The 24,946-nt window shown below is 40.2% G+C and overlaps 91 non-coding genes across 91 annotated transcripts; all 91 read left to right on the top strand.

Moving 5' to 3' along the window:
* The first annotated feature begins 16 nt into the window (after positions 1-16).
* On the top strand, positions 17-88 carry Trnag-ucc. The gene has a single exon. It is a non-coding gene; the product is annotated as a tRNA-Gly (tRNA).
* Positions 89-448: 360 nt separating this feature from the next.
* On the top strand, positions 449-520 carry Trnag-ucc. The gene has a single exon. It is a non-coding gene; the product is annotated as a tRNA-Gly (tRNA).
* A 498-nt stretch (positions 521-1,018) lies between these two features.
* Trnag-ccc lies at positions 1,019-1,090 on the top strand. The gene has a single exon. It is a non-coding gene; the product is annotated as a tRNA-Gly (tRNA).
* Positions 1,091-1,162: 72 nt separating this feature from the next.
* On the top strand, positions 1,163-1,234 carry Trnag-ucc. The gene has a single exon. It is a non-coding gene; the product is annotated as a tRNA-Gly (tRNA).
* A 215-nt stretch (positions 1,235-1,449) lies between these two features.
* On the top strand, positions 1,450-1,521 carry Trnae-uuc. The gene has a single exon. It is a non-coding gene; the product is annotated as a tRNA-Glu (tRNA).
* A 72-nt stretch (positions 1,522-1,593) lies between these two features.
* On the top strand, positions 1,594-1,665 carry Trnag-ucc. Its single transcript has one exon. It is a non-coding gene; the product is annotated as a tRNA-Gly (tRNA).
* A 66-nt stretch (positions 1,666-1,731) lies between these two features.
* Trnag-ucc lies at positions 1,732-1,803 on the top strand. The gene has a single exon. It is a non-coding gene; the product is annotated as a tRNA-Gly (tRNA).
* Positions 1,804-1,875: 72 nt separating this feature from the next.
* On the top strand, positions 1,876-1,947 carry Trnag-ccc. Its single transcript has one exon. It is a non-coding gene; the product is annotated as a tRNA-Gly (tRNA).
* A 216-nt stretch (positions 1,948-2,163) lies between these two features.
* Positions 2,164-2,235, top strand: Trnag-ucc. Its single transcript has one exon. It is a non-coding gene; the product is annotated as a tRNA-Gly (tRNA).
* A 72-nt stretch (positions 2,236-2,307) lies between these two features.
* Trnae-uuc lies at positions 2,308-2,379 on the top strand. Its single transcript has one exon. It is a non-coding gene; the product is annotated as a tRNA-Glu (tRNA).
* A 354-nt stretch (positions 2,380-2,733) lies between these two features.
* Positions 2,734-2,805, top strand: Trnag-ccc. Its single transcript has one exon. It is a non-coding gene; the product is annotated as a tRNA-Gly (tRNA).
* Positions 2,806-2,877: 72 nt separating this feature from the next.
* Positions 2,878-2,949, top strand: Trnag-ucc. The gene has a single exon. It is a non-coding gene; the product is annotated as a tRNA-Gly (tRNA).
* A 215-nt stretch (positions 2,950-3,164) lies between these two features.
* Positions 3,165-3,236, top strand: Trnae-uuc. The gene has a single exon. It is a non-coding gene; the product is annotated as a tRNA-Glu (tRNA).
* A 72-nt stretch (positions 3,237-3,308) lies between these two features.
* Positions 3,309-3,380, top strand: Trnag-ucc. The gene has a single exon. It is a non-coding gene; the product is annotated as a tRNA-Gly (tRNA).
* Positions 3,381-3,446: 66 nt separating this feature from the next.
* On the top strand, positions 3,447-3,518 carry Trnag-ucc. Its single transcript has one exon. It is a non-coding gene; the product is annotated as a tRNA-Gly (tRNA).
* Positions 3,519-3,590: 72 nt separating this feature from the next.
* Trnag-ccc lies at positions 3,591-3,662 on the top strand. Its single transcript has one exon. It is a non-coding gene; the product is annotated as a tRNA-Gly (tRNA).
* A 216-nt stretch (positions 3,663-3,878) lies between these two features.
* Positions 3,879-3,950, top strand: Trnag-acc. The gene has a single exon. It is a non-coding gene; the product is annotated as a tRNA-Gly (tRNA).
* Positions 3,951-4,022: 72 nt separating this feature from the next.
* Trnae-uuc lies at positions 4,023-4,094 on the top strand. The gene has a single exon. It is a non-coding gene; the product is annotated as a tRNA-Glu (tRNA).
* Positions 4,095-4,166: 72 nt separating this feature from the next.
* Trnag-ccc lies at positions 4,167-4,238 on the top strand. The gene has a single exon. It is a non-coding gene; the product is annotated as a tRNA-Gly (tRNA).
* A 72-nt stretch (positions 4,239-4,310) lies between these two features.
* Positions 4,311-4,382, top strand: Trnag-ucc. The gene has a single exon. It is a non-coding gene; the product is annotated as a tRNA-Gly (tRNA).
* A 215-nt stretch (positions 4,383-4,597) lies between these two features.
* Positions 4,598-4,669, top strand: Trnag-ucc. Its single transcript has one exon. It is a non-coding gene; the product is annotated as a tRNA-Gly (tRNA).
* A 360-nt stretch (positions 4,670-5,029) lies between these two features.
* Trnag-ucc lies at positions 5,030-5,101 on the top strand. Its single transcript has one exon. It is a non-coding gene; the product is annotated as a tRNA-Gly (tRNA).
* A 360-nt stretch (positions 5,102-5,461) lies between these two features.
* On the top strand, positions 5,462-5,533 carry Trnag-ucc. Its single transcript has one exon. It is a non-coding gene; the product is annotated as a tRNA-Gly (tRNA).
* Positions 5,534-5,887: 354 nt separating this feature from the next.
* On the top strand, positions 5,888-5,959 carry Trnag-ucc. The gene has a single exon. It is a non-coding gene; the product is annotated as a tRNA-Gly (tRNA).
* Positions 5,960-6,318: 359 nt separating this feature from the next.
* Trnag-ucc lies at positions 6,319-6,390 on the top strand. The gene has a single exon. It is a non-coding gene; the product is annotated as a tRNA-Gly (tRNA).
* A 649-nt stretch (positions 6,391-7,039) lies between these two features.
* On the top strand, positions 7,040-7,111 carry Trnag-ucc. The gene has a single exon. It is a non-coding gene; the product is annotated as a tRNA-Gly (tRNA).
* A 360-nt stretch (positions 7,112-7,471) lies between these two features.
* Positions 7,472-7,543, top strand: Trnag-ucc. The gene has a single exon. It is a non-coding gene; the product is annotated as a tRNA-Gly (tRNA).
* A 505-nt stretch (positions 7,544-8,048) lies between these two features.
* On the top strand, positions 8,049-8,120 carry Trnag-ucc. Its single transcript has one exon. It is a non-coding gene; the product is annotated as a tRNA-Gly (tRNA).
* Positions 8,121-8,336: 216 nt separating this feature from the next.
* Trnag-ucc lies at positions 8,337-8,408 on the top strand. Its single transcript has one exon. It is a non-coding gene; the product is annotated as a tRNA-Gly (tRNA).
* A 72-nt stretch (positions 8,409-8,480) lies between these two features.
* Positions 8,481-8,552, top strand: Trnag-ucc. Its single transcript has one exon. It is a non-coding gene; the product is annotated as a tRNA-Gly (tRNA).
* A 72-nt stretch (positions 8,553-8,624) lies between these two features.
* On the top strand, positions 8,625-8,696 carry Trnae-uuc. The gene has a single exon. It is a non-coding gene; the product is annotated as a tRNA-Glu (tRNA).
* Positions 8,697-8,912: 216 nt separating this feature from the next.
* On the top strand, positions 8,913-8,984 carry Trnag-ucc. The gene has a single exon. It is a non-coding gene; the product is annotated as a tRNA-Gly (tRNA).
* A 66-nt stretch (positions 8,985-9,050) lies between these two features.
* Trnag-ucc lies at positions 9,051-9,122 on the top strand. The gene has a single exon. It is a non-coding gene; the product is annotated as a tRNA-Gly (tRNA).
* A 72-nt stretch (positions 9,123-9,194) lies between these two features.
* Trnag-ccc lies at positions 9,195-9,266 on the top strand. Its single transcript has one exon. It is a non-coding gene; the product is annotated as a tRNA-Gly (tRNA).
* A 216-nt stretch (positions 9,267-9,482) lies between these two features.
* Trnag-ucc lies at positions 9,483-9,554 on the top strand. The gene has a single exon. It is a non-coding gene; the product is annotated as a tRNA-Gly (tRNA).
* Positions 9,555-9,914: 360 nt separating this feature from the next.
* Trnag-ucc lies at positions 9,915-9,986 on the top strand. Its single transcript has one exon. It is a non-coding gene; the product is annotated as a tRNA-Gly (tRNA).
* Positions 9,987-10,058: 72 nt separating this feature from the next.
* Positions 10,059-10,130, top strand: Trnag-ccc. The gene has a single exon. It is a non-coding gene; the product is annotated as a tRNA-Gly (tRNA).
* Positions 10,131-10,407: 277 nt separating this feature from the next.
* Trnag-ucc lies at positions 10,408-10,479 on the top strand. The gene has a single exon. It is a non-coding gene; the product is annotated as a tRNA-Gly (tRNA).
* A 361-nt stretch (positions 10,480-10,840) lies between these two features.
* Positions 10,841-10,912, top strand: Trnav-uac. Its single transcript has one exon. It is a non-coding gene; the product is annotated as a tRNA-Val (tRNA).
* Positions 10,913-11,272: 360 nt separating this feature from the next.
* On the top strand, positions 11,273-11,344 carry Trnag-ucc. Its single transcript has one exon. It is a non-coding gene; the product is annotated as a tRNA-Gly (tRNA).
* A 72-nt stretch (positions 11,345-11,416) lies between these two features.
* Trnag-ucc lies at positions 11,417-11,488 on the top strand. The gene has a single exon. It is a non-coding gene; the product is annotated as a tRNA-Gly (tRNA).
* Positions 11,489-11,560: 72 nt separating this feature from the next.
* Trnae-uuc lies at positions 11,561-11,632 on the top strand. Its single transcript has one exon. It is a non-coding gene; the product is annotated as a tRNA-Gly (tRNA).
* Positions 11,633-11,705: 73 nt separating this feature from the next.
* Positions 11,706-11,777, top strand: Trnag-ccc. Its single transcript has one exon. It is a non-coding gene; the product is annotated as a tRNA-Gly (tRNA).
* A 505-nt stretch (positions 11,778-12,282) lies between these two features.
* Trnag-ucc lies at positions 12,283-12,354 on the top strand. The gene has a single exon. It is a non-coding gene; the product is annotated as a tRNA-Gly (tRNA).
* A 404-nt stretch (positions 12,355-12,758) lies between these two features.
* Positions 12,759-12,830, top strand: Trnag-ccc. The gene has a single exon. It is a non-coding gene; the product is annotated as a tRNA-Gly (tRNA).
* Positions 12,831-13,046: 216 nt separating this feature from the next.
* On the top strand, positions 13,047-13,118 carry Trnav-uac. The gene has a single exon. It is a non-coding gene; the product is annotated as a tRNA-Val (tRNA).
* A 216-nt stretch (positions 13,119-13,334) lies between these two features.
* Trnag-ucc lies at positions 13,335-13,406 on the top strand. Its single transcript has one exon. It is a non-coding gene; the product is annotated as a tRNA-Gly (tRNA).
* Positions 13,407-13,478: 72 nt separating this feature from the next.
* On the top strand, positions 13,479-13,550 carry Trnag-ucc. The gene has a single exon. It is a non-coding gene; the product is annotated as a tRNA-Gly (tRNA).
* Positions 13,551-13,622: 72 nt separating this feature from the next.
* Positions 13,623-13,694, top strand: Trnag-ucc. Its single transcript has one exon. It is a non-coding gene; the product is annotated as a tRNA-Gly (tRNA).
* A 73-nt stretch (positions 13,695-13,767) lies between these two features.
* Positions 13,768-13,839, top strand: Trnag-ucc. The gene has a single exon. It is a non-coding gene; the product is annotated as a tRNA-Gly (tRNA).
* A 360-nt stretch (positions 13,840-14,199) lies between these two features.
* Trnag-ucc lies at positions 14,200-14,271 on the top strand. The gene has a single exon. It is a non-coding gene; the product is annotated as a tRNA-Gly (tRNA).
* A 72-nt stretch (positions 14,272-14,343) lies between these two features.
* Trnae-uuc lies at positions 14,344-14,415 on the top strand. Its single transcript has one exon. It is a non-coding gene; the product is annotated as a tRNA-Glu (tRNA).
* Positions 14,416-14,625: 210 nt separating this feature from the next.
* Trnag-ucc lies at positions 14,626-14,697 on the top strand. Its single transcript has one exon. It is a non-coding gene; the product is annotated as a tRNA-Gly (tRNA).
* Positions 14,698-14,769: 72 nt separating this feature from the next.
* Trnag-ccc lies at positions 14,770-14,841 on the top strand. Its single transcript has one exon. It is a non-coding gene; the product is annotated as a tRNA-Gly (tRNA).
* Positions 14,842-14,912: 71 nt separating this feature from the next.
* On the top strand, positions 14,913-14,984 carry Trnag-ucc. The gene has a single exon. It is a non-coding gene; the product is annotated as a tRNA-Gly (tRNA).
* Positions 14,985-15,631: 647 nt separating this feature from the next.
* On the top strand, positions 15,632-15,703 carry Trnag-ucc. The gene has a single exon. It is a non-coding gene; the product is annotated as a tRNA-Gly (tRNA).
* A 72-nt stretch (positions 15,704-15,775) lies between these two features.
* Trnag-ucc lies at positions 15,776-15,847 on the top strand. The gene has a single exon. It is a non-coding gene; the product is annotated as a tRNA-Gly (tRNA).
* A 361-nt stretch (positions 15,848-16,208) lies between these two features.
* On the top strand, positions 16,209-16,280 carry Trnag-ucc. Its single transcript has one exon. It is a non-coding gene; the product is annotated as a tRNA-Gly (tRNA).
* Positions 16,281-16,352: 72 nt separating this feature from the next.
* On the top strand, positions 16,353-16,424 carry Trnag-ucc. Its single transcript has one exon. It is a non-coding gene; the product is annotated as a tRNA-Gly (tRNA).
* Positions 16,425-16,785: 361 nt separating this feature from the next.
* Positions 16,786-16,857, top strand: Trnag-ucc. The gene has a single exon. It is a non-coding gene; the product is annotated as a tRNA-Gly (tRNA).
* A 72-nt stretch (positions 16,858-16,929) lies between these two features.
* On the top strand, positions 16,930-17,001 carry Trnag-ucc. Its single transcript has one exon. It is a non-coding gene; the product is annotated as a tRNA-Gly (tRNA).
* A 505-nt stretch (positions 17,002-17,506) lies between these two features.
* Trnag-ucc lies at positions 17,507-17,578 on the top strand. The gene has a single exon. It is a non-coding gene; the product is annotated as a tRNA-Gly (tRNA).
* Positions 17,579-17,938: 360 nt separating this feature from the next.
* Trnae-uuc lies at positions 17,939-18,010 on the top strand. Its single transcript has one exon. It is a non-coding gene; the product is annotated as a tRNA-Glu (tRNA).
* A 73-nt stretch (positions 18,011-18,083) lies between these two features.
* Positions 18,084-18,155, top strand: Trnag-ucc. The gene has a single exon. It is a non-coding gene; the product is annotated as a tRNA-Gly (tRNA).
* Positions 18,156-18,371: 216 nt separating this feature from the next.
* Trnag-ucc lies at positions 18,372-18,443 on the top strand. Its single transcript has one exon. It is a non-coding gene; the product is annotated as a tRNA-Gly (tRNA).
* Positions 18,444-18,515: 72 nt separating this feature from the next.
* Trnag-ucc lies at positions 18,516-18,587 on the top strand. The gene has a single exon. It is a non-coding gene; the product is annotated as a tRNA-Gly (tRNA).
* A 72-nt stretch (positions 18,588-18,659) lies between these two features.
* Positions 18,660-18,731, top strand: Trnag-ucc. The gene has a single exon. It is a non-coding gene; the product is annotated as a tRNA-Glu (tRNA).
* A 216-nt stretch (positions 18,732-18,947) lies between these two features.
* On the top strand, positions 18,948-19,019 carry Trnag-ucc. Its single transcript has one exon. It is a non-coding gene; the product is annotated as a tRNA-Gly (tRNA).
* A 66-nt stretch (positions 19,020-19,085) lies between these two features.
* Positions 19,086-19,157, top strand: Trnag-ucc. The gene has a single exon. It is a non-coding gene; the product is annotated as a tRNA-Gly (tRNA).
* A 72-nt stretch (positions 19,158-19,229) lies between these two features.
* Positions 19,230-19,301, top strand: Trnag-ccc. The gene has a single exon. It is a non-coding gene; the product is annotated as a tRNA-Gly (tRNA).
* A 72-nt stretch (positions 19,302-19,373) lies between these two features.
* Positions 19,374-19,445, top strand: Trnag-ucc. The gene has a single exon. It is a non-coding gene; the product is annotated as a tRNA-Gly (tRNA).
* Positions 19,446-19,660: 215 nt separating this feature from the next.
* Trnag-ucc lies at positions 19,661-19,732 on the top strand. The gene has a single exon. It is a non-coding gene; the product is annotated as a tRNA-Gly (tRNA).
* Positions 19,733-19,948: 216 nt separating this feature from the next.
* Positions 19,949-20,020, top strand: Trnag-ucc. The gene has a single exon. It is a non-coding gene; the product is annotated as a tRNA-Gly (tRNA).
* Positions 20,021-20,230: 210 nt separating this feature from the next.
* Positions 20,231-20,302, top strand: Trnag-ccc. Its single transcript has one exon. It is a non-coding gene; the product is annotated as a tRNA-Gly (tRNA).
* Positions 20,303-20,374: 72 nt separating this feature from the next.
* On the top strand, positions 20,375-20,446 carry Trnag-ucc. Its single transcript has one exon. It is a non-coding gene; the product is annotated as a tRNA-Gly (tRNA).
* Positions 20,447-20,661: 215 nt separating this feature from the next.
* On the top strand, positions 20,662-20,733 carry Trnag-ucc. The gene has a single exon. It is a non-coding gene; the product is annotated as a tRNA-Gly (tRNA).
* Positions 20,734-20,805: 72 nt separating this feature from the next.
* Positions 20,806-20,877, top strand: Trnag-ucc. The gene has a single exon. It is a non-coding gene; the product is annotated as a tRNA-Gly (tRNA).
* Positions 20,878-21,381: 504 nt separating this feature from the next.
* Positions 21,382-21,453, top strand: Trnag-ucc. Its single transcript has one exon. It is a non-coding gene; the product is annotated as a tRNA-Gly (tRNA).
* A 72-nt stretch (positions 21,454-21,525) lies between these two features.
* Positions 21,526-21,597, top strand: Trnag-ccc. The gene has a single exon. It is a non-coding gene; the product is annotated as a tRNA-Gly (tRNA).
* Positions 21,598-21,669: 72 nt separating this feature from the next.
* Trnag-ucc lies at positions 21,670-21,741 on the top strand. Its single transcript has one exon. It is a non-coding gene; the product is annotated as a tRNA-Gly (tRNA).
* A 788-nt stretch (positions 21,742-22,529) lies between these two features.
* Trnag-ucc lies at positions 22,530-22,601 on the top strand. The gene has a single exon. It is a non-coding gene; the product is annotated as a tRNA-Gly (tRNA).
* Positions 22,602-22,673: 72 nt separating this feature from the next.
* Positions 22,674-22,745, top strand: Trnav-uac. Its single transcript has one exon. It is a non-coding gene; the product is annotated as a tRNA-Val (tRNA).
* A 216-nt stretch (positions 22,746-22,961) lies between these two features.
* Positions 22,962-23,033, top strand: Trnag-ucc. The gene has a single exon. It is a non-coding gene; the product is annotated as a tRNA-Gly (tRNA).
* Positions 23,034-23,105: 72 nt separating this feature from the next.
* Trnag-ucc lies at positions 23,106-23,177 on the top strand. The gene has a single exon. It is a non-coding gene; the product is annotated as a tRNA-Gly (tRNA).
* A 73-nt stretch (positions 23,178-23,250) lies between these two features.
* On the top strand, positions 23,251-23,322 carry Trnag-ucc. Its single transcript has one exon. It is a non-coding gene; the product is annotated as a tRNA-Gly (tRNA).
* Positions 23,323-23,682: 360 nt separating this feature from the next.
* On the top strand, positions 23,683-23,754 carry Trnag-ucc. Its single transcript has one exon. It is a non-coding gene; the product is annotated as a tRNA-Glu (tRNA).
* A 217-nt stretch (positions 23,755-23,971) lies between these two features.
* Positions 23,972-24,043, top strand: Trnag-ucc. The gene has a single exon. It is a non-coding gene; the product is annotated as a tRNA-Gly (tRNA).
* A 72-nt stretch (positions 24,044-24,115) lies between these two features.
* Trnag-ucc lies at positions 24,116-24,187 on the top strand. The gene has a single exon. It is a non-coding gene; the product is annotated as a tRNA-Gly (tRNA).
* A 73-nt stretch (positions 24,188-24,260) lies between these two features.
* Trnag-ucc lies at positions 24,261-24,332 on the top strand. Its single transcript has one exon. It is a non-coding gene; the product is annotated as a tRNA-Gly (tRNA).
* A 360-nt stretch (positions 24,333-24,692) lies between these two features.
* On the top strand, positions 24,693-24,764 carry Trnae-uuc. The gene has a single exon. It is a non-coding gene; the product is annotated as a tRNA-Glu (tRNA).
* Positions 24,765-24,837: 73 nt separating this feature from the next.
* Positions 24,838-24,909, top strand: Trnav-uac. The gene has a single exon. It is a non-coding gene; the product is annotated as a tRNA-Val (tRNA).
* The last annotated feature ends 37 nt before the right edge of the window (positions 24,910-24,946 follow it).

Here is a 24,946-nt window from a genome sequence, read left to right as displayed (position 1 = left end):
GATTGGAACAAGTGAAGCGTTGGTGGTATAGTGGTTAGCATAGCTTCCTTCCAAGCATTTGACCCGGGTTCAATTCCCGGCCAACGCAATTTCATTTTTACTTGTCAATGAGTCATGGTTGTCATTGTAAATTAAATGCAAGAGTATGGTAATCAGTGAAGCGTTGGTGGTACAGTGGTTAGCATAGCTGCCTTCAAAGCAGTTGACCCTAGTTCGAATCCCCACCAAAAACATTTAATTTTAACTTGTTAATGATTCATGGTTGTCTTTGTCAATTAATTTCAAGATTATTGCAACAAGTGAAGCGTTGGTGGTATAGTGGTTAGCATAGATGCCTTCCAAGCAGTTGACCCGGGTTTGATTCCCGGCTAAAGCAATTTCATTTTTACTTGTCTATGATTCATAGTTTTCTTTGTCAATTATATTCAAAAAGATTGCAACAAGTGAAGCGTTGGTGGTATAGTGGTTAGCATAGCTGCCTTCCAAGCAGTTGACCCGGGTTCGATTCCCGGCCAACGCAAATTCCTTTTTACTTGTCAAGGATTCATGGCTGTCATTTTCAATTAATTTCAAGATTATTGCAACAAGTGAAGCGTTGGTGGTATAGTGGTTAGCATAGCCGCCTTTCAAACAGTTGACCCGGGTTCTATTCCCGGCCAACGCAAATTCCTTTTTACTTGTCAAGGATTCATGGCTGTCATTTTCAATTAATTTCAAGATTATTGCAACAAGTGAAGCGTTGGTGGTATACTGGTTAGCATAGCTGCCTTCCAAGCAGTTGACCCGGGTTCGATTCCCTGCCGACACATATTACCTTTTACTTTTTAATGTGTTTTAGTTGTCAATTAATTTCAAGATGATTGGAACAAGTGAAGCGTTGGTGGTATAGTGGTAAGCATAGATGCCTTCCAAGCAGTTGACCCGGGTTCGATTCCCGGCTTAAGCAATTTCATTTTTACTTGTCTATGATTCATAGTTTTCTTTGTCAATTATATTCAAGATTATTGCAACTAGTGAAGCGTTGGTGGTATAGTGGTTAGCATAGCTGCTTCCCAAGCAGTTGACCCGGGTTAGATTCCCGGCCAACGCAAATTCCCTTTTTCTTTTCAATGAGTTTTAGTTGTCATTGTCATTTAATTTCAAGATGATTGGAACAAGTGAAGCGTTGGTGGTATAGTGGTTAGCATAGCTGCCTTCCAAGCAGTTGACCCGGGTTCGATTCCCGGCCAACGCAATTTCAATTTCACTTGTCAATGAATCATGGTTGTCATTTTCAATTAAATGCAAGAGTATGGTAATCAGTGAAGCGTTGGTGGTACAGTGATTAGCAAGCTGCCTTCCAAGCAGTTGACCCGGGTTCGATTCTCGGCCAACGCAAATTCCTTTTTACTTGTCAAGGATTCATGGCTGTCATTTTCAATTAATTTCAAGATTATTGCAACAAGTGAAGCGTTGGTGGTATAGTGGTTAGCATAGCTGCCTTTCAAGCAGTTGACCCGGGTTCGATTCCCTGCCAACACATATTCCCTTTTACTTTTTAATGTGTTTTAGTTGTCATCGTCAATTAATTTCAAGATTATTGCAACAAGTGAAGCGTTGGTGGTATAGTGGTTAGCATAGCTGCCTTCCAAGCAGTTGACCCGGGTTCGATTCCCGGCCAACGCAAATGCACTTTTACTTTTTAATGACTTTTAGTTGTCAAATAATTTCAAGATGATTGGAACAAGTGAAGCGTTGGTGGTATAGTGGTAAGCATAGCTGCCTTCCAAGCAGTTGACCCGGGTTCGATTCCCGGCTAAAGCAATTTCATTTTTACTTGTCTATGATTCATAGTTTTCTTTGTCAAATATATTCAAGATTATTGCAACTAGTGAAGCGTTGGTGGTATAGTGGTTAGCATAGCTGCTTCCCAAGCAGTTGACCCGCGTTCGATTCCCGGCCAACGCAAATTCCCTTGTTCTTTTCAATGAGTTTTAGTTGTCATGGTCATTTAATTTCAAGATGATTGAAACAAGTGAAGCGTTGGTGGTATATTGGTTAGCATAGCTGCCTTCCAAGCAGTTGACCCGGGTTTGATTCCCGGCTAAAGCAATTTCATTTTTACTTGTCTATGATTCATAGTTTTCTTTGTCAATTATATTCAAGATGATTGCAACAAGTGAAGCGTTGGTGGTATAGTGGTTAGCATAGCTGCCTTCCAAGCAGTTGACCCGGGTTCGATTCCCGGCCAACGCAAATTCCTTTTTACTTGTCAAGGATTCATGGCTGTCATTTTCAATTAATTTCAAGATTATTGCAACAAGTGAAGCGTTGGTGGTATAGTGGTTAGCATAGCCGCCTTTCAAGCAGTTGACCCGGGTTCTATTCCCGGCCAACGCAAATTCCTTTTTACTTGTCAAGGATTCATGGCTGTCATTTTCAATTAATTTCAAGATTATTGCAACAAGTGAAGCGTTGGTGGTATACTGGTTAGCATAGCTGCCTTCCAAGCAGTTGACCCGGGTTCGATTCCCTGCCGACACATATTACCTTTTACTTTTTAATGTGTTTTAGTTGTCAATTAATTTCAAGATGATTGGAACAAGTGAAGCGTTGGTGGTATAGTGGTAAGCATAGATGCCTTCCAAGCAGTTGACCCGGGTTCGATTCCCGGCTTAAGCAATTTCATTTTTACTTGTCTATGATTCATAGTTTTCTTTGTCAATTATATTCAAGATTATTGCAACCAGTGAAGCGTTGGTGGTATAGTGGTTAGCATAGCTGCTTCCCAAGCAGTTGACCCGGGTTAGATTCCCGGCCAACGCAAATTCCCTTTTTCTTTTCAATGAGTTTTAGTTGTCATTGTCATTTAATTTCAAGATGATTGGAACAAGTGAAGCGTTGGTGGTATAGTGGTTAGCATAGCTGCCTTCCAAGCAGTTGACCCGGGTTCGATTCCCGGCCAACGCAATTTCAATTTCACTTGTCAATGAATCATGGTTGTCATTTTCAATTAAATGCAAGAGTATGGTAATCAGTGAAGCGTTGGTGGTACAGTGATTAGCAAGCTGCCTTCCAAGCAGTTGACCCGGGTTCGATTCTCGGCCAACGCAAATTCCTTTTTACTTGTCAAGGATTCATGGCTGTCATTTTCAATTAATTTCAAGATTATTGCAACAAGTGAAGCGTTGGTGGTATAGTGGTTAGCATAGCTGCCTTTCAAGCAGTTGACCCGGGTTCGATTCCCTGCCAACACATATTCCCTTTTACTTTTTAATGTGTTTTAGTTGTCATCGTCAATTAATTTCAAGATTATTGCAACAAGTGAAGCGTTGGTGGTATAGTGGTTAGCATAGCTGCCTTCCAAGCAGTTGACATGGGTTCGATTCCCGGCCAACGCAAATGCACTTTTACTTTTTAATGACTTTTAGTTGTCAAATAATTTCAAGATGATTGGAACAAGTGAAGCGTTGGTGGTATAGTGGTAAGCATAGCTGCCTTCCAAGCAGTTGACCCGGGTTCGATTCCCGGCTAAAGCAATTTCATTTTTACTTGTCTATGATTCATAGTTTTCTTTGTCAATTATATTCAAGATTATTGCAACTAGTGAAGCGTTGGTGGTATAGTGGTTAGCATAGCTGCTTCCCAAGCAGTTGACCCGCGTTCGATTCCCGGCCAACGCAAATTCCCTTGTTCTTTTCAATGAGTTTTAGTTGTCATGGTCATTTAATTTCAAGATGATTGAAACAAGTGAAGCGTTGGTGGTATATTGGTTAGCATAGCTGCCTTCCAAGCAGTTGACCCGGGTTTGATTCCCGGCTAAAGCAATTTCATTTTTACTTGTCTATGATTCATAGTTTTCTTTGTCAATTATATTCAAGATGATTGCAACAAGTGAAGCGTTGGTGGTATAGTGGTTAGCATAGCTGCCTACCAAGCAGTTGACCCGTGTTCGATTCCCGGCCAACGCAAATTCCTTTTTACTCGTCAAGGATTCATGGCTGTTATTTTCAATTAATTTCAAGATTATTGCAACAAGTGAAGCGTTGGTGGTATAGTGGTTAGCATAGCTGCCTTTCAAGCAGTTTTCCCGGGTTCGATTCCCGGCTAAAGCAATTTCATTTTTACTTGTCTATGATTCATAGTTTTCTTTGTCAATTATATTCAAGATGATTGCAACAAGTGAAGCGTTGGTGGTATAGTGGTTAGCATAGCTCCTTCCCATGCAGTTGACCCGGGTTCGATTCCCGGCCAACGCAAATTCTCTTTTTCTTTTCAATGAGTTTTAGTTGTCATTGTTATTTAATTTCAAGATGATTGAAACAAATGAAGCGTTGGTGGTATAGTGGTTAGCATAGCTGCCTTCCAAGCAGTTGACCCGGGTTCGATTCCCGGCCAACGCAATTTCAATTTCACTTGTCAATGAATCATGGTTGTCAGTTTCAATTAAATGCAAGAGTATGGTAATCAGTGAAGCGTTGGTGGTACAGTGATTAGCAAGCTGCCTTCCAAGCAGTTGACCCGGGTTCGATTCCCCACCAATAACATTTAATTTTAACTTGTTAATGATTCATGTTTGTCTTTGTCAATTAAGTTCAAAATTATTGGAACAATTGAAGAGTTGGTGGTATAGTGGTTAGCATAGCTGCCTTCCAAGCAGTTTACCCGGGTTCGATTCCCGGCCAACGCAATTTCAATTTTACTTGTCAATGAATCATGGTTGTCATTGTCAATTAAATGCAAGAGTATGGTAAGAAATGAAGCGTTGGTGGTACAGTGGTTAGCATAGCTGTCTTCCAAGCAGTTAACACTGGTTCGAATCCCGACCAACAAAATTTAATTTTTACTTGTTAATGATTCATGGTTGTCTTTGTCAATTAATTTCAAGATTATTGCAACCAGTGAAGCGTTGGTGGTATATTGGTTAGCAAAGCTGCCTTCCAAGCATTTGACCCGGGTTCGATTCCCGGCTAAAGCAATTTCATTTTTACTTGTCTATGATTCATGGTTGTCTTTGTCAATTAACTTCAAAATTATTGGAACAAATGAAGCGTTGCTGGTATAGTGGTTAGCATACCTGCCTTCCAAGCAGTTGACCCGGGTTCGATTCCCGGCCAACGCAAGTTCAATTTTACATGTCAATGAATCATGGTTGTGATTGTCAATTAAATGCAAGAGTATGGTAAGAAATGAAGCGTTGGTGGTACAGTGGTTAGCATAGCTGCCTTCCAAGCAGTTAACCCTGGTTCGAATCCCGTCCAACAAAATTTAATTTTTACTTGTTAAGGATTCATGGTTGTCTTTGTCAATTAATTTCAAGATTATTGCAACCAGTGAAGCGTTGGTGGTATATTGGTTAGCATAGCTGCCTTCCAAGCAGTTGACCCGGGTTTGATACCCGGCTAAAGCAATTTCATTTTTACTTGTCTATGATTCATAGTTTTCTTTGTCAATTATATTCAAAAAGATTGCAACAAGTGAAGCGTTGGTGGTATAGTGGTTAGCATAGCTGCCTTCCAAGCAGTTGACCCGGGTTCGATTCCCGGCCAACGCAAATTCCTTTTTACTTGTCAAGGATTCATGGATGTCATTTTCAATTAATTTCAAGATTATTGCAACAAGTGAAGCGTTGGTGGTATAGTGGTTAGCATAGGTGCCTTTCAAGCAGTTGACCCGGGTTCTATTCCCGGACAACGCAAATTCCTTTTTACTTGTCAAGGATTCATGGCTGTCATTTTCAATTAATTTCAAGATTATTGCAACAAGTGAAGCGTTGGTGGTATACTGGTTAGCATAGCTGCCTTCCAAGCAGTTGACCCGGGTTCGATTCCCTGCCGACACATATTACCTTTTACTTTTTAATGTGTTTTAGTTGTCAATTAATTTCAAGATGATTGGAACAAGTGAAGCGTTGGTGGTATAGTGGTAAGCATAGCTGCCTTCCAAGCAGTTTACCCGGTTTCGATTCCCGGCCAACGCAATTTCAATTTTACTTGTCAATGAATCATGGTTGTCATTGTCAATTAAATGCAAGAGTATGGTAAGAAATGAAGCGTTGGTGGTACAGTGGTTAGCAAGCTGCCTTCCAAGAAGTTGACCCGGGTTTGATTCCCGACCAACAAAATTTAATTTTTACCTGTTAATGATTCATGGTTGTCTTTGTCAATTAATTTCAAGATTATTGCAACCAGTGAAGCGTTGGTGGTATATTGGTTAGCATAGCTGCCTTCCAAGCATTTGACCCGGGTTCGATTCCCGGCTAAAGCAATTTCATTTTTACTTGTCTATGATTCATGGTTGTCTTTGTCAATTAACTTCAAAATTATTGGAACAAATGAAGCGTTGCTGGTATAGTGGTTAGCATACCTGCCTTCCAAGCAGTTGACCCGGGTTCGATTCCCGGCCAACGCAAGTTCAATTTTACATGTCAATGAATCATGGTTGTGATTGTCAATTAAATGCAAGAGTATGGTAAGAAATGAAGCGTTGGTGGTACAGTGGTTAGCATAGCTGCCTTCCAAGCAGTTAACCCTGGTTCGAATCCCGTCCAACAAAATTTAATTTTTACTTGTTAAGGATTCATGGTTGTCTTTGTCAATTAATTTCAAGATTATTGCAACCAGTGAAGCGTTGGTGGTATATTGGTTAGCATAGCTGCCTTCCAAGCAGTTGACCCGGGTTTGATACCCGGCTAGAGCAATTTCATTTTTACTTGTCTATGATTCATAGTTTTCTTTGTCAATTATATTCAAGATGATTGCAACAAGTGAAGCGTTGGTGGTATAGTGGTTAGCATAGCTGCCTTCCAAGCAGTTGACCCGGGTTCTATTCCAGGCCAACGCAAATTCCCTTTTTCTTTTCAATGAGTTTTAGTTGTCATTGTCATTTAAATTTCAAGATGATTGGAACAAGTGAAACGTTGGTGGTATAGTGGTTAGCGTAGCTGCCTTCCAGGCAGTTGACCCGGGTTCGATTCCCGGGCAACACATATACCCTTTTACTTTTTATTGTGTTTTAGTTGTCATCGTCAATTTATTTCAAGATGATTGAAATAAGTGAAGCGTTGGTGGTATAGTGGTAAGCATAGCTGCCTTCCAAGCAGTTGACCCGGGTTCGATTCCCGGCAAACGCAATTTCATTTTTACTTGTCAATTAGTCATGGTTGTCATTGTAAATTAAATGCAAGGGTATGGTAATCAGTGAAGCGTTTGTGGTACAGTGGTTAGCATAGGTGCCTTCAAAGCAGTTGACCCTAGTTCGAATCCCCACCAACAACATTTAATTTTAACTTGTTAATGATTCATGGTTGTCTTTGTCAATTAATTTCAAGATTATTGCAACCAGTGAAGCTTTGGTGGTATATTGGGTAGCATAGCTGCCATCCAAGCAGTTGACCCGGGTTCGATTCCCGGCTAAAGCAATTTCATTTTTACTTGTCTATGATTTATAGTTTTCTTTGTCAATTATATTCAAGATGATTGGAACAAGTGAAGCGTTGGTGGTATAGTGGTTAGCATAGCTGCCTTCCAAGCAGTTGACCCGGGTTCAATTCCCGGCCAACGCAATTTCATTTTTACTTGTCAATTAGTCATGGTTGTCATTGTAAATTAAATGCAAGAGTATGGTAATCAGTGAAGCGTTGGTGGTACAGTGGTTAGCATAGCTGCCTTCCAAGCAGTTGACCCTAGTCCGAATCCCAAACAACAACATTTAATTTTAACTTGTTAATGATTCATGGTTGTCTTTGTCAATTAATTTCAAGATTATTGCAACCAGTGAAGCGTTGGTGGTATATTGGGTATCATAGCTGCCATCCAAGCAGTTGACACGGGTTCGATTCCCGGCTAAAGCAATTTCATTTTTACTTGTCTATGATTCATAGTTTTCTTTGTCAATTATATTCAAGATGATTGCAACAAGTGAAGCGTTGGTGGTATAGTGTTTATCATAGCTGCCGTTCAAGCAGTTGACCCGTGTTCGATTCCCGGCCAACAGAAATTCCCTTTTTCTTTTCAATGAGTTTTAGTTGTCATTGTCATTTAAATTTCAAGATGATTGGAACAAGTGAAGCGTTGGTGGTATAGTGGTTAGCATAGCTGCCTTCCAAGCAGTTAACCCGGGTTCAATTCCCGGCCAACGCAATTTCATTTTTACTTGTCAATGAGTCATGGTTGTCATTGTAAATTAAATGCAAGAGGATGGTAATCAGTGAAGCGTTGGTGGTACAGTGGTTAGCATAGCTGCCTTCAAAGCAGTTGACCCTAGTTCGAATCCCCACCAACAACATTTAATTTTAACTTGTTAATGATTCATGGTTGTCCTTGTCAATTAATTTCAAGATTATTGCAACAAGTGAAGCGTTGGTGGTATAGTGGTTAGCATAGCTGCCTTCCAAGCAGTTGACCCGGGTTCGATTCCCGGCTAAAGCAATTTCATTTTTACTTGTCTATGATTCATAGTTTTCTTTGTCAATTATATTCAAAATGATTGCAACAAGTGAAGCGTTGGTGGTATAGTGGTTAGCATAGCTGCCTTCCAAGCAGTTGACCCGGGTTCGATTCCCGGCCAACGCAAATTCCTTTTTACTTGTCAAGGATTCATGGCTGTCATTTTCAATTAATTTCAAGATTATTGCAACAAGTGAAGCGTTGGTGGTATAGTGGTTAGCATAGCTGCCTTTCAAGCAGTTGACCCGGGTTCTATTCCCGGCCAACGCAAATTCCTTTTTACTTGTCAAGGATTCATGGCTGTCATTTTCAATTAATTTCAAGATTATTGCAACAAGTGAAGCGTTGGTGGTATATTGGTTAGCATAGCTGCCTTCCAAGCAGTTGACCCGGGTTCGATTTCCTGCCAACACATATTCCCTTTTACTTTTTAATGTGTTTTAGTTGTCATCGTAAATTTATTTCAAGATTATTGAAACAAGTGAAGCGTTGGTGGTATAGTGGTAAGCATAGCTGCCTTCCAAGCAGTTGACCCGGGTTCGATTCCCGGCCAACGCAAATTCCCTTTTACTTTTTAATGAGTTTTAGTTGTCAATTAATTTCAAGATGATTGGAACAAGTGAAGCGTTGGTGGTATAGTGGTAAGCATAGCTGCCTTCCAAGCAGTTTACCCGGGTTCGATTCCCGGCTAAAGCAATTTCATTTTTACTTGTCTATGATTCATAGTTTTCTTTGTCAATTATATTCAAGATTATTGCAACTAGTGAAGCGTTGGTGGTATAGTGGTTAGCATAGCTGCTTCCCAAGCAGTTGACCCGGGTTCGATTCCCGGCCAACGCAAATTCCCTTTTTCTTTTCAATGAGTTTTAGTTGTCATTGTCATTTAATTTCAAGATGATTGGAACAAGTGAAGCGTTGGTGGTAAAGTGTTTAGCATAGCTGCCTTCCAAGCAGTTGACCCGGGTTTGATTCCCGGCTAAAGCAATTTCATTTTTACTTGTCTATGATTCATAGTTTTCTTTGTCAATTATATTCAAGATGATTGCAACAAGTGAAGCGTTGGTGGTATAGTGGTTAGCATAGCTGCCTTCCAAGCAGTTGACCCGGGTTCGATTCCCGGCCAACGCAAATTCCTTTTTACTTGTCAAGGATTCATGGCTGTCATTTTCAATTAATTTCAAGATTATTGCAACAAGTGAAGCTTTGGTGGTATAGTGGTTAGCATAGCTGTCTTTCAAGCAGTTGACCCGGGTTCTATTCCCGGCCAACGCAAATTCCTTTTTACTTGTCAAGGATTCATGGCTGTCATTTTCAATTAATTTCAAGATTATTGCAACAAGTGAAGCGTTGGTGGTATACTGGTTAGCATAGCTGCCTTCCAAGCAGTTGACCCGGGTTCGATTCCCTGCCAACACATATTCCCTTTTACTTTTTAATGTGTTTTAGTTGTCATCGTAAATTTATTTCAAGATTATTGAAACAAGTGAAGCGTTGGTGGTATAGTGGTAAGCATAGCTGCCTTCCAAGCAGTTGACCCGGGTTCGATTCCCGGCTAAAGCAATTTCATTTTTACTTGTCTATGATTCATAGTTTTCTTTGTCAATTATATTCAAGATTATTGCAACTAGTGAAGCGTTGGTGGTATAGTGGTTAGCATAGCTGCTTCCCAAGCAGTTGACCCGGGTTCGATTCCCGGCCAACGCAAATGCCCTTTTTTTTTCAATGAGTTTTAGTTGTCATTGTCATTTAATTTCAAGATGATTTTTTTTAATTTTTACTTGTTAAGGATTCATGGTTGTCTTTGTCAATTAATTTCAAGATTATTGCAACCAGTGAAGCGTTGGTGGTATATTGGTTAGCATAGCTGCCTTCCAAGCAGTTGACCCGGGTTTGATTCCCGGCTAAAGCAATTTCATTTTTACTTGTCTATGATACATAGTTTTCTTTGTCAATTATATTCAAGATGATTGCAACAAGTGAAGCGTTGGTGGTATAGTGGTTAGCATAGCTGCCTTCCAAGCAGTTGACCCGGGTTCGATTCCCGGCCAACGCAAATTCCCTTTTTCTTTTCAATGAGTTTTAGTTGTCATTGTCATTTAAATTTCAAGATGATTGGAACAAGTGAAGCGTTGGTGGTGTACTGGTTAGCATAGCTGCCTTCCAAGCAGTTGACCCATGTTCGATTCCCGGCCAACGCAATTTTATTTTTACTTGTCAATGAGTCATGGTTGTCATTGTAAATTAAATGCAAAAGTATGGTAATCAGTGAATCGTTGGTGGTACAGTGGTTAGCATAGCTGCCTTCCAAGCAGTTGACCCTAGTTCGAATCCCCACCAACAACATTTAATTTTAACTTGTTAATGGTTCATGGTTGTCTTTGTCAATTAAATTCAAAATTATTGGAACAATTGAAGCGTTGGTGGTATAGTGGTTAGCATAGCTGCCTTACAAGCAGTTGACCCGGGTTCGATTCCCGGCAAACGCAATTTCAACTTTACTTGTCAATGAATCATGGTTGTCATTGTCAATTAAATGCAAGAGTATGGTAAGAAATGAAGCGTTGGTGGTACAGTGGTTAGCATAGCTGCCTTCCAAGCAGTGAACCCTGGTTCGAATCCCGACCAACAAAATTTAATTTTTACTTGTTAAGGATTCATGGTTGTCTTTGTCAATTAATTTCAAGATTATTGCAACCAATGAAGCGTTGGTGGTATATTGGTTAGCATAGCTGCCTTTCAAGCAGTTTACCCGGGTTCGATTCCCGGCTAAAGCAATTTCATTTTTACTTGTCTATGATTCAAAGTTTTCTTTGTCAATTATATTCAAGATGATTGCAACAAGTGAAGCGTTGGTGGTATAGTGGTTAGCATAACTGCCTTCCAAGCAGTTGACCCGGGTTCGATTCCCGGCCAACGGAAATTCCTTTTTACTTGTCAAGGATTCATGGCTGTCATTTTCAATTAATTTCAAGATCATTGCAACAAGTGAAGCGTTGGTGGTATAGTGGTTAGCATAGCTGCCTTCCAAGCAGTTGACCCGGGTTCGATTCCCGGCCAACGGAAATTCCTTTTTACTTGTCAAGGATTCATGGCTGTCATTTTCAATTAATTTCAAGATTATTGCAACAAGTGAAGCGTTGGTGGTATAGTGGTTAGCATAGCTGCCTTCCAAGCAGTTGACCCGGGTTCGATTCCCGGCTAAAGCAATTTCATTTTTTGCTTGTCTATGATTCATAGTTTTCTTTGTCAATTATATTCAAGATGATTGCAACAAGTGAAGCGTCGGTGGTATAGTGGTTAGCATAGCTGCCTTCCAAGCAGTTGACCCGGGTTCGATTCCCGGCCAACGTAAATTCCCTTTTTCTTTTCAATGAGTTTTAGTTGTCATTGTCATTTAAATTTCAAGATGATTGGAACAAGTGAAGCGTTGGTGGTGTACTGGTTAGCATAGCTGCCTTCCAAGCAGTTGACCCATGTTCGATTCCCGGCCAACGCAATTTCATTTTTACTTGTCAATGAGTCATGGTTGTCATTGTAAATTAAACGCAAGAGTATGGTAATCAGTGAAGCGTTGGTGGTACAGTGGTTAGCATAGCTGCCTTCAAAGCAGTTGACCCTAGTTCGAATCCCCACCAACAACATTTAATTTTAACTTGTTAATGATTCATGGTTGTCTTTGTCAATTAATTTCAAGATTATTGCAACCAGTGAAGCGTTGATTGTATATTGGTTAGCATAGCTGCCTTCCAAGCAGTTGACCCGGGTTCAATTCCCGGCTAAAGCAATTTCATTTTTACTTGTCTATGATTCATAGTTTTCTTTGTCAATTATATTCAAGATGATTGCAACAAGGGAAGCGTTGGTGGTATAGTGGTTAGCATAGCTGCCTTCCAAGCAGTTGACCCGGGTTCGATTCCCGGCCAACGGAAATTCCTTTTTACTTGTCAAGGATTCATGGCTGTCATTTTCAATTAATTTCAAGATTATTGCAACAAGTGAAGCGTTGGTGGTATAGTGGTTAGCATAGCTGCCTTTCAAGCAGTTGACCCGTGTTCTATTCCCGGCCAACGCAAATTCCTTTTTACTTGTCAAGGATTCATGGCTGTCATTTTCAATTAATTTCAAGATTATTGCAACAAGTGAAGCGTTGGTGGTATACTGGTTAGCATAGCTGCCTTCCAAGCAGTTGACCCTGGTTCGATTCCCGGCCAACGCAAATTCCCTTTCACCTTTTAATGAGTTGTAGTTGTCAATTAATTTTATGCATTTTTACTTGTCTATGATTCATAGTTTTCTTTGTCAATTATATTCAAGATTATTGCAACTAGTGAAGCGTTGGTGGTATAGTGGTTAGCATAGCTGCTTCCCAAGCAGTTTACCCGGGTTCGATTCCCGGCCAACGCAAATTCCCTTTTTTTTTTTATTGAGTTTTAGTTGTCATTGTCATTTAATTTCAAGATGATTGGAACAAGTGAAGCGTTGGTGGTATAGTGGTTAGCATAGCTGCCTTCCAATCAGTTGACCCTAGTTCGAATTCCCACCAACAACATTTAATTTTAACTTGTTAATGGTTCATGGTTGTCTTTGTCAATTAAATTCAAAATTATTGGAACAATTGAAGCGTTGGTGGTATAGTGGTTAGCATAGCTGCCTTACAAGCAGTTGACCCGGGTTCGATTCCCGGCCAACGCAATTTCAATTTCACTTGTCAATGAATCATGGTTGTCATTTTCAATTAAATGCAAGAGTATGGTAATCAGTGAAGCGTTGGTGGTACAGTGGTTAGCATAGCTGCCTTCAAAGCAGTTGACCCTAGTTCGATTCCCCACCAACAACATTTAATTTTAACTTGTTAATGATTCATGGTTGTCTTTGTCAATTAATTTCAAGATTATTGCAACCAGTGAAGCGTTGGTGGTATATTGGTTAGCATAGCTGCCTTCCAAGCAGTTGACCCGGGTTCGATTCCCGGCTAAAGCAATTTCATTTTTACTTGTCTATGATTCATAGTTTTCTTTGTCAATTATATTCAAGATGATTGCAACAAGTGAAGCGTTGGTGGTATAGTGGTTAGCATAACTGCCTTCCAAGCAGTTGACCCGGGTTCGATTCCCGGCCAACGGAAATTCCTTTTTACTTGTCAAGGATTCATGGCTGTCATTTTCAATTAATTTCAAGATTATTGCAACAAGTGAAGCGTCGGTGGTATAGTGGTTAGCATAGCTGCCTTCCAAGCAGTTGACCCGGGTTCGATTCCCGGCCAACGCAAATTCCCTTTTTCTTTTCAATGAGTTTTAGTTGTCATTGTCATTTAAATTTCAAGATGATTGGAACAAGTGAAGCGTTGGTGGTATAGTGGTAAGCATAGCTGCCTTCCAAGCAGTTGACCCGGGTTCAATTCCCGGCCAACGCAATTTCATTTTTACTTGTCAATTAGTCATGGTTGTCATTGTAAATTAAACGCAAGAGTATGGTAATCAGTGAAGCGTTGGTGGTACAGTGGTTAGCATAGCTGCCTTCAAAGCAGTTGACCCTAGTTCGAATCCCCACCAACAACATTTAATTTTAACTTGTTAATGATTCATGGTTGTCTTTGTCAATTAATTTCAAGATTATTGCAACCAGTGAAGCGTTGATTGTATATTGGTTTGCATAGCTGCCTTCCAAGCAGTTGACCCGGGTTCGATTCCCGGCTAAAGCAATTTCATTTTTACTTGTCTATGATTCATAGTTTTCTTTGTCAATTATATTCAAGATGATTGCAACAAGTGAAGCGTTGGTGGTATAGTGGTTAGCATAGCTGCCTTCCAAGCAGTTGACCCGGGTTTGATTCCCGGCCAACGGAAATTCCTTTTTACTTGTCAAGGATTCATGGCTGTCATTTTCAATTAATTTCAAGATTATTGCAACAAGTGAAGCGTTGGTGGTATAGTGGTTAGCATAGCTGCCTTTCAAGCAGTTGACCCGGGTTCTATTCCCGGCCAACGCAAATTCCTTTTTACTTGTCAAGGATTCATGGCTGTCATTTTCAATTAATTTCAAGATTATTGCAACAAGAGAAGCGTTGGTGGTATACAGGTTAGCATAGCTGCCTTCCAAGCAGTTGACCCTGGTTCGATTCCCGGCCAACGCAAATTCCCTTTCACCTTTTAATGAGTTGTAGTTGTCAATTAATTTCAAGATGATTGGAACAAGTGAAGCGTTGGTGGTATAGTGGTAAGCATAGCTGCCTTCCAAGCAGTTGACCCGGGTTCGATTCCCGGCTAAAGCAATTTCATTTTTACTTGTCTATGATTCATAGTTTTCTTTGTCAATTATATTCAAGATTATTGCAACTAGTGAAGCGTTGGTGGTATAGTGGTTAGCATAGCTGCTTCCCAAGCAGTTTACCCGGGTTCGATTCCCGGCCAACGCAAATTCCCTTTTTTTTTCAATGAGTTTTAGTTGTCATTGTCATTTAATTTCAAGATGATTGGAACAAGTGAAGCGTTGGTGGTATAGTGGTTAGCATAGCTGCCTTCCAAGCAGTTGACCCGGGTTCGATTCCCGGCCAACGCAATTTCAATTTCACTTGTCAATGAATCATGGTTGTCATTTTCAATTAAATGCAAGAGTATGGTAATCAGTGAAGCGTTGGTGGTACAGTGATTAGCAAGCTGCCTTCCAAGCAGTTGACCCGGGTTCGATTCCCCACCAACAACATTTAATTTTAACTTGTTAATGATTCATGTTTGTCTTTGTCAATTAAGTTCTAAATTATTGTAACAATTGAAGAGTTGGTGGTATAGTGGTTAGCATAGCTGCCTTCCAAGCAGTTTACCCGGGTTCGATAACCGACTAAAGCAATTTCATTTTTACTTGTCTATGATTCATGGTTGTCTTTGTCAATTAATTTCAAAATTGTTGCAACAAATGAAGCGTTGCTGGTATAGTGGTTAGCATACCTGCCTTCCAAGCAGTTTACACGGGTTCGATTCCCGGCCAACGCAAGTTCAATTTTACATGTCAATGAATCATGGTTGTCATTGTCAATTAAATGCAAGAGTATGGTAAGAAATGAAGCGTTGGTGGTACAATGGTTAGCATAGCTGCCTTCCAAGCAGTTAACCCTGGTTCGATTCCCGACCAACAAAATTTAAATTTTACTTGTTAAGGATTCATGGTTGTCTTTGTCAATTAATTTCAAGATTATTGCAACCAGTGAAGCGTTGGTGGTATATTGGTTAGCATAGCTGCCTTCCAAGCAGTTGACCCGGGTTCGATTCCCGGCTAAAGCAATTTCATTTTTACTTGTCTATGATTCAAAGTTTTCATTGTCAATTATATTCAAGATGATTGCAACAAGTAAAGCGTTGGTGGTATAGTGGTTAGCATAGCTGCCTTCCAAGCAGTTGACCCGGGTTCGATTCCCGGCCAACGCAAATTCCCTTTTTCTTTTCAATGAGTTTTAGTTGTCATTGTCATTTAAATTTCAAGATGATTGGAACAATTGAAGCGTTGGTGGTAAAGTGTTTAGCATAGCTGCCTTCCAAGCAGTTGACCCGGGTTCGATTCCCGGCCAAGGCAATTTCAATTTTACTTGTCAATGAATCATGGTTGTCATTGTCAATTAAATGCAAGAGTATGGTAAGAAATGAAGCGTTGGTGGTACAATGGTTAGCATAGCTGCCTTCCAAGCAGTTAACCCTGGTTCGATTCCCGACCAACAAAATTTAAATTTTACTTGTTAAGGATTCATGGTTGTCTTTGTCAATTAATTTCAAGATTATTGCAACCAGTGAAGCGTTGGTGGTATATTGGTTAGCATAGCTGCCTTCCAAGCAGTTGACCCGGGTTCGATTCCCGGCTAAAGCAATTTCATTTTTACTTGTCTATGATTCAAAGTTTTCTTTGTCAATTATATTCAAGATGATTGCAACAAGTGAAGCGTTGGTGGTATAGTGGTTAGCATAGCTGCCTTCCAAGCAGTTGACCCGGGTTCGATTCCCGGCCAACGCAAATTCCCTTTTTCTTTTCAATGAGTTTTAGTTGTCATTGTCATTTAAATTTCAAAATGATTGGAACAATTGAAGCGTTGGTGGTAAAGTGTTTAGCATAGCTGCCTTCCAAGCAGTTGACCCGGGTTTGATTCCCGGCCAAGGCAATTTCAATTTTACTTGTCAATGAATCATGGTTGTCATTGTCAATTAAATGCAAGATTATGGTAAGAAATGAAGCATTGGTGGTAAAGTGGTTAGCATAGCTGCCTTCAAAGCAGTTGACCCTAGTTCGAATCCCGACCAACAAAATTTAATTTTTACTTGTTAATGATTCATGGTTGTCTTTGTCAATTAATTTCAAGATTATTGCAACAAGTGAAGCGTTGGTGGTATAGTGGTTAGCATAGCTGCCTTCCAAGCAGTTGACCCGGGTTCGATTCCCGGCTAAAGCAATTTCATTTTTACTTGTCTATGATTCAAAGTTTTCTTTGTCAATTATATTCAAGATGATTGCAACAAGTGAAGCGTTGGTGGTATAGTGGTTAGCATAGCTGCCTTCCAAGCAGTTGACCCGGGGTCGATTCCCGGCCAACGCAAATTCCCTTTTTCTTTTCAATGAGTTTTAGTTGTCATTGTCATTTAAATTTCAAGATGATTGGAACAAGTGAAGCGTTGGTGGTATAGTTGTTAGCATAGCTGCCTTCCAAACAGTTGACCCGGGTTCTATTCCCGGCCAACGCAATTTCATTTTTACTTGTCAATTAGTCATGGTTGTCATTGTAAATTATATGCAAGAGTATGGTAATCAGTGAAGCGTTGGTGGTACAGTGGTTAGCATAGGTGCCTTCCAAGCAGTTGACCCTAGTTCGAATCCCCACCAACAACATTTAATTTTAACTTGTTAATGATTCATGGTTGTCTTTGTCAATTAATTTCAAGATTATTGCAACCAGTGAAGCGTTGGTGGTATATTTAGTAGCATAACTGCCATCCAAGCAGTTGACCCGGGTTCGATTCCCGGCTAAAGCAATTTCATTTTTACTTGTCTATGATTCATAGTTTTCTTTGTCAATTATATTCAAGGTGATTGGAACAAGTGAAGCTTTGGTGGTATAGTGGTTATCATAGCTGCCTTCCAAGCAGTTGACCCGGGTTCAATTCCCGGCCAACGCAATTTCATTTTTACTTGTCAATTAGTCATGGTTGTCATTGTAAATTAAATGCAAGAGTATGGTAATCAGTGAAGCGTTGGTGGTACAGTGGTTAGCATAGCTGCCTTCCAAACAGTTGACCCTAGTTCGGATCCCCACCAACAACATTTAATTTTAACTTGTTAATGATTCATGGTTGTCTTTGTCAATTAATTTCAAGATTATTGCAACCAGTGAAGCTTTGGTGGTATATTGGGTAGCATAGCTGCCATCCAAGCAGTTGACACGGGTTCGATTCCCGGCTAAAGCAATTTCATTTTTACTTGTCTATGATTCATAGTTTTCTTTGTCAATTATATTCAAGATGATTGCAACAAGTGAAGCGTTGGTGGTATAGTGGTTAGCATAGCTGCCTTTCAAGCAGTTGACCCGTGTTCGATTCCCGGCCAACGCAAATTCCCTTTTTCTTTTCAATGAGTTTTAGTTGTCATTGTCATTTAAATTTCAAGATGATTGGAACAAGTGAAGCGTTGGTGGTATAGTGGCTAGCATAGCTGCCTTCCAAGCAGTTGACCCGGGTTCAATTCCCGGCCAACGCAATTTCATTTTTACTTGTCAATGAGTCATGGTTGTCATTGTAAATTAAATGCAAGAGGATGGTAATCAGTGAAGCGTTGGTTGTACAGTGGTTAGCATAGCTGCCTTCCAAGCAGTTGACCCTAGTTCGAATCCCCACCAACAACATTTAATTTTAACTTGTTAATGATTCATGGTTGTCTTTGTCAATTAATTTCAAGATTATTGCAACAAGTGAAGCGTTGGTGGTATAGTGGTTAGCATAGCTGCCTTCCAAGCAGTTGACCCGGGTTCGATTCCCGGCTAAAGCAATTTCATTTTTACTTGTCTATGATTCATAGTTTTCTTTGTCAATTATATTCAAAATGATTGCAACAAGTGAAGCGTTGGTGGTATAGTGGTTAGCATAGCTGCCTTCCAAGCAGTTGACCCGGGTTCGATTCCCGGCCAACGCAAATTCCTTTTTACTTGTCAAGGATTCATGGCTGTCATTTTCAATTAATTTCAAGATTATTGCAACAAGTGAAGCGTTGGTGGTATAGTGGTTAGCATAGCTGCCTTTCAAGCAGTTGACCCGGGTTCTATTCCCGGCCAACGCAAATTCCTTTTTACTTGTCAAGGATTCATGGCTGTCATTTTCAATTAATTTCAAGATTATTGCAACAAGTGAAGCGTTGGTGGTATACTGGTTAGCATAGCTGCCTTCCAAGCAGTTGACCCGGGTTCGATTCCCTGCCAACACATATTCCCTTTTACTTTTTAATGTGTTTTAGTTGTCATCGTAAATTTATTTCAAGATTATTGAAACAAGTGAAGCGTTGGTGGTATAGTGGTAAGCATAGCTGCCTTCCAAGCAGTTGACCCGGGTTCGATTCCCGGCCAACGCAAATTCCCTTTTACTTTTTAATGAGTTTTAGTTGTCAATTAATTTCAAGATGATTGGAACAAGTGAAGCGTTGGTGGTATAGTGGTAAGCATAGCTGCCTTCCAAGCAGTTGACCCGGGTTCGATTCCCGGTTAAAGCAATTTGATTTTTACTTGTCTATGATTCATAGTTTTCTTTGTCAATTATATTCAAGATTATTGCAACTATTGAAGCGTTGGTGGTATAGTGGTAAGCATAGCTGCTTCCCAAGCAGTTGACCCGGGTTCGATTCCCGGCCAACGCAAATTCCCTTTTTCTTTTCAATGAGTTTTAGTTGTCATTGTCATTTAATTTCAAGATGATTGGAACAAGTGAAGCGTTGGTGGTATAGTGGTTAGCATAGCTGCCTTCCAAGCAGTTGGCCCGGGTTCTATTCCCGGCCAACGCAATTTCAATTTCACTTGTCAATGAATCATGGTTGTCATTTTCAATTAAATGCAAGAGTATGGTAATCAGTGAAGCGTTGGTGGTACAGTGATTAGCAAGCTGCCTTCCAAGCAGTTGACCCGGGTTCGATTCCCGACCAACAAAATTTAATTTTTACCTGTTAATGATTCATAGTTTTCTTTGTCAATTAATTTCAAGATGATTCGAACAAGTGAAGCGTTGGTGGTATAGTGGTAAGCATAGCTGCCTTCCAAGCAGTTCACCTGGGTTCGATTCCCGGCCAACGCAAATTCCCTTTTTCTTTTCAACGAGTTTTAGTTGTCATTGTCATTTCATTTCAAGATGATTGGAACAAGTGAAGCGTTGCTGGTATAGTGGTAAGCATAGCTGCCTTCCAAGCAGTTGACCCGGGTTCGATTCCCTGCCAACACATATTCACTTTTACTTTTTAATGTGTTTTAGTTGTCATCGTAAATTTATTTCAAGATTATTGAAACAAGTGAAGCGTTGGTGGTATAGTGGTAAGCATAGCTGCCTTCCAAGCAGTTGACCCGGGTTCGATTCCCGGCCAACGCAAATTCCCTTTTACTTTTTAATGAGTTTTAGTTGTCAATTAATTTCAAGATGATTGGAACAAGTTAAGCGATGGTGGTATAGTGGTAAGCATAGCTCCCTTCCAAGCAGTTGACCCGGGTTCGATTCCCGGCTAAAGCAATTTCATTTTTACTTGTCTATGATTCATAGTTTTCTTTGTCAATTATATTCAAGATTATTGCAACTAGTGAAGCGTTGGTGGTATAGTGGTAAGCATAGCTGCTTCCCAAGCAGTTGACCCGGGTTTGATTCCCGGCCAACGCAAATTCCCTTTTTCTTTTCAATGAGTTTTAGTTGTCATTGTCATTTAATTTCAAGATGATTGGAACAAGTGAAGCGTTGGTGGTATAGTGGTTAGCATAGCTGCCTTCCAAGCAGTTGGCCCGGGTTCTATTCCCGGCCAACGCAATTTCAATTTCACTTGTCAATGAATCATGGTTGTCATTTTCAATTAAATGCAAGAGTATGGTAATCAGTGAAGCGTTGGTGGTACAGTGATTAGCAAGCTGCCTTCCAAGCAGTTGACCCGGGTTCGATTCCCGACCAACAAAATTTAATTTTTACCTGTTAATGATTCATAGTTTTCTTTGTCAATTAATTTCAAGATGATTCGAACAAGTGAAGCGTTGGTGGTATAGTGGTAAGCATAGCTGCCTTCCAAGCAGTTCATTCGGGTTCGATTCCCGGCCAACGCAAATTCCCTTTTTCTTTTCAATGAGTTTTAGTTGTCATTGTCATTTCATTTCAAGATGATTGGAACAAGTGAAGCGTTGCTGGTATAGTGGTAAGCATAGCTGCCTTCCAAGCAGTTGACCCGGGTTCGATTCCCGGCTAAAGCAATTTCATTTTTACTTGTCTATGATTCATGGTTGTCATTGTCAATTAATTGCAAGAGTATGGTAAGAAATGAAGCGTTGGTGGTACAGTGGTTAGCATAGCTGCCTTCCAAGCAGTTAACCCTGGTTCGAATCCCGACCAACAAAATTTAATTTTTACTTGTTAAGGATTCATGGTTGTCTTTGTCAATTAATTTCAAGATTATTGCAACCAGTGAAGCGTTGGTGGTATATTGGTTAGCATAGCTGCCTTCCAAGCAGTTCACCCGGGTTCGATTCCCGGCAAACGCAAATTCCCTTTTTCTTTTCAATGAGTTTTAGTTGTCATTGTCATTTCATTTCAAGATGATTGGAACAAGTGAAGCGTTGCTGGTATAGTAGTAAGCATAGCTGCCTTCCAAGCAGTTGACCCGGGTTCGATTCCCTGCCAACACATATTCACTTTTACTTTTTAATGTGTTTTAGTTGTTATCGTAAATTTATTTCAAGATTATTGAAACAAGTGAAGCGTTGGTGGTATAGTGGTAAGCATAGCTGCCTTCCAAGCAGTTGACCCGGGTTCGATTCCCGGCTAAAGCAATTTCATTTTTACTTTTCTATGATTCTTAGTTTTCTTTCTCAATTATATTCAAGATGATTGCAACTAGTGAAGCGTTGGTGGTATAGTGGTTAGCATAGCTGCTTCCCAAGCAGTTGACCCGGGTTCGATTCCCGGCCAACGCAAATTCCCTTTTTCTTTTCAATGAGTTTTAGTTGTCATTGTCATTTAATTTCAAGATGATTGGAACAAGTAAAGCGTTGGTGGTATAGTGGTTAGCATAGCTGCCTTCCAAGCAGTTGACCCGGGTTCGATTCCCGGCCAACGCAATTTCAATTTCACTTGTCAATGAATCATGGTTGTCATTTTCAATTAAATGCAAGAGTATAAGAAGTGAAGCGTTGGTGGTACAGTGGTTAGCAACCTGCCTTCCAAGCAGTTGACCCGGGTTTGATTCCCGACCAACAAAATTTAATTTTTACCTGTTAATGATTCATGGTTGTCTTTGTCAATTAATTTCAAGATTATTGCAACCAGTGAAGCGTTGGTGGTATATTGGTTAGCATAGCTGCCTTCCAAGCATTTGACCCGGGTTCGATTCCCGGCTAAAGCAATTTCATTTTTACTTGTCTATGATTCATGGTTGTCTTTGTCAATTAACTTCAAAATTATTGGAACAAATGAAGCGTTGCTGGTATAGTGGTTAGCATACCTGCCTTCCAAGCAGTTGACCCGGGTTCGATTCCCTGCCAACGCAAGTTCAATTTTACATGTCAATGAATCATGGTTGTCATTGTCAATTAAATGCAAGAGTATGGTAAGAAATGAAGCGTTGGTGGTACAGTGGTTAGCATAGCTGCCTTCCAAGCAGTTAACCCTGGTTCGAATCCCGTCCAACAAAATTTAATTTTTACTTGTTAAGGATTCATGGTTGTCTTTGTCAATTAATTTCAAGATTATTGCGACCAGTGAAGCGTTGGTGGTATATTGGTTAGCATAGCTGCCTTCCAATCAGTTGACCCGGGTTCGATTCCCGGCTAAAGCAATTTCATTTTTACTTGTCTATGATTCATAGTTTTCTTTGTCAATTATATTCAAGATGATTGCAACAAGTGAAGCGTTGGTGGTATAGTGGTTAGCATAGCTGCCTTCCAAGCAGTTGACCCGGGTTCTATTCCTGGCCAACGCAAATTCCCTTTTTCTTTTCAATGAGTTTTAGTTGTCATTGTCATTTAATTTCAAGATGATTGGAACAATTGAAGCGTTGGTGGTATAGTGGTTAGCATAGCTGCCTTACAAGCAGTTGACCCGGGTTCGATTCCCGGCAAACGCAATTTCAACTTTACTTGTCAATGAATCATGGTTGTCATTGTCAATTAAATGCAAGAGTATGGTAAGAAATAAAGCGTTGGTGGTTCAGTGGTTAGCATAGCTGCCTTCCAAGCAGTTAACCCTGGTTCGAATCCCGACCAACAAAATTTAAATTTTACTTGTTAAGGATTCATGGTTGTCTTTTTCAATTAATTTCAAGATTATTGCAACCAGTGAAGCGTTGGTGGTATATTGGTTAGCATAGCTGCCTTCCAAGCAGTTGACCCGGGTTCGATTCCCGGCTAAAGCAATTTCATTTTTACTTGTCTATGATTCATAGTTTTCTTTGTCAATTATATTCAAGATGATTGCAACAAGTGAAGCGTTGGTGGTATAGTGGTTAGCATAGCTGCCTTCCAAGCAGTTGACCCGGGTTCGATTCCCGGCCAACGCAAATTCCCTTTTTCTTTTCAATGAGTTTTAGTTGTCATTGTCATTTAAATTTCAAGATGATTGGAACAAGTGAAGCGTTGGTGGTATAGTGGTTAGCATAGCTCCCTTCCAAGCAGTTGACCCGGGTTCAATTCCCGGCCAACGCAATTTCATTTTTACTTGTCAATGAATCATGGTTGTCATTGTCAATTAAATGCAAGAGTATGGTAATCAGTGAAGCGTTGGTGGTACAGTGGTTAGCATAGCTGCCTTCCAAACAGTTGACCCTAGTTCGGATCCCCACCAACAACATTTAATTTTAACTTGTTAATGATTCATGGTTGTCTTTGTCAATTAATTTCAAGATTATTGCAACCAGTGAAGCTTTGGTGGTATATTGGGTAGCATAGCTGCCATCCAAGCAGTTGACACGGGTTCGATTCCCGGCTAAAGCAATTTCATTTTTACTTGTCTATGATTCATAGTTTTCTTTGTCAATTATATTCAAGATGATTGCAACAAGTGAAGCGTTGGTGGTATAGTGGTTAGCATAGCTGCCTTTCAAGCAGTTGACCCGTGTTCGATTCCCGGCCAACGCAAATTCCCTTTTTCTTTTCAATGAGTTTTAGTTGTCATTGTCATTTAAATTTCAAGATGATTGGAACAAGTAAAGCGTTGGTGGTTCAGTGGTTAGCATAGCTGCCTTCCAAGCAGTTAACCCTGGTTCGAATCCCGACCAACAAAATTTAAATTTTACTTGTTAAGGATTCATGGTTGTCTTTTTCAATTAATTTCAAGATTATTGCAACCAGTGAAGCGTTGGTGGTATATTGGTTAGCATAGCTGCCTTCCAAGCAGTTGACCCGGGTTCGATTCCCGGCTAAAGCAATTTCATTTTTACTTGTCTATGATTCATAGTTTTCTTTGTCAATTATATTCAAGATGATTGCAACAAGTAAAGCGTTGGTGGTATAGTGGTTAGCATAGCTGCCTTCCAAGCAGTTGACCCGGGTTCGATTCCCGGCCAACGCAAATTCCCTTTTTCTTTTCAATGAGTTTTAGTTGTCATTGTCATTTAAATTTCAAGATGATTGGAACAAGTGAAGCGTTGGTGGTATAGTGGTTAGCATAGCTCCCTTCCAAGCAGTTGACCCGGGTTCAATTCCCGGCCAACGCAATTTCATTTTTACTTGTCAATGAATCATGGTTGTCATTGTCAATTAAATGCAAGAGTATGGTAATCAGTGAAGCGTTGGTGGTACAGTGGTTAGCATAGCTGCCTTCCAAACAGTTGACCCTAGTTCGGATCCCCACCAACAACATTTAATTTTAACTTGTTAATGATTCATGGTTGTCTTTGTCAATTAATTTCAAGATTATTGCAACCAGTGAAGCTTTGGTGGTATATTGGGTAGCATAGCTGCCATCCAAGCAGTTGACACGGGTTCGATTCCCGGCTAAAGCAATTTCATTTTTACTTGTCTATGATTCATAGTTTTCTTTGTCAATTATATTCAAGATGATTGCAACAAGTGAAGCGTTGGTGGTATAGTGGTTAGCATAGCTGCCTTTCAAGCAGTTGACCCGTGTTCGATTCCCGGCCAACGCAAATTCCCTTTTTCTTTTCAATGAGTTTTAGTTGTCATTGTCATTTAAATTTCAAGATGATTGGAACAAGTGAAGCGTTGGTGGTATAGTGGCTAGCATAGCTGCCTTACAAGCAGTTGACCCGGGTTCGATTCCCGGCTAAAGCAATTTCATTTTTACTTGTCTATGATTCATAGTTTTCTT

The sequence above is a fragment of the Nematostella vectensis genome, chromosome 4 (assembly GCF_932526225.1).
Source record: "Nematostella vectensis chromosome 4, jaNemVect1.1, whole genome shotgun sequence".
Taxonomy (NCBI): Eukaryota; Metazoa; Cnidaria; class Anthozoa; order Actiniaria; family Edwardsiidae; genus Nematostella; species Nematostella vectensis.
This window is presented reverse-complemented; position numbering and strand designations above follow the sequence as displayed.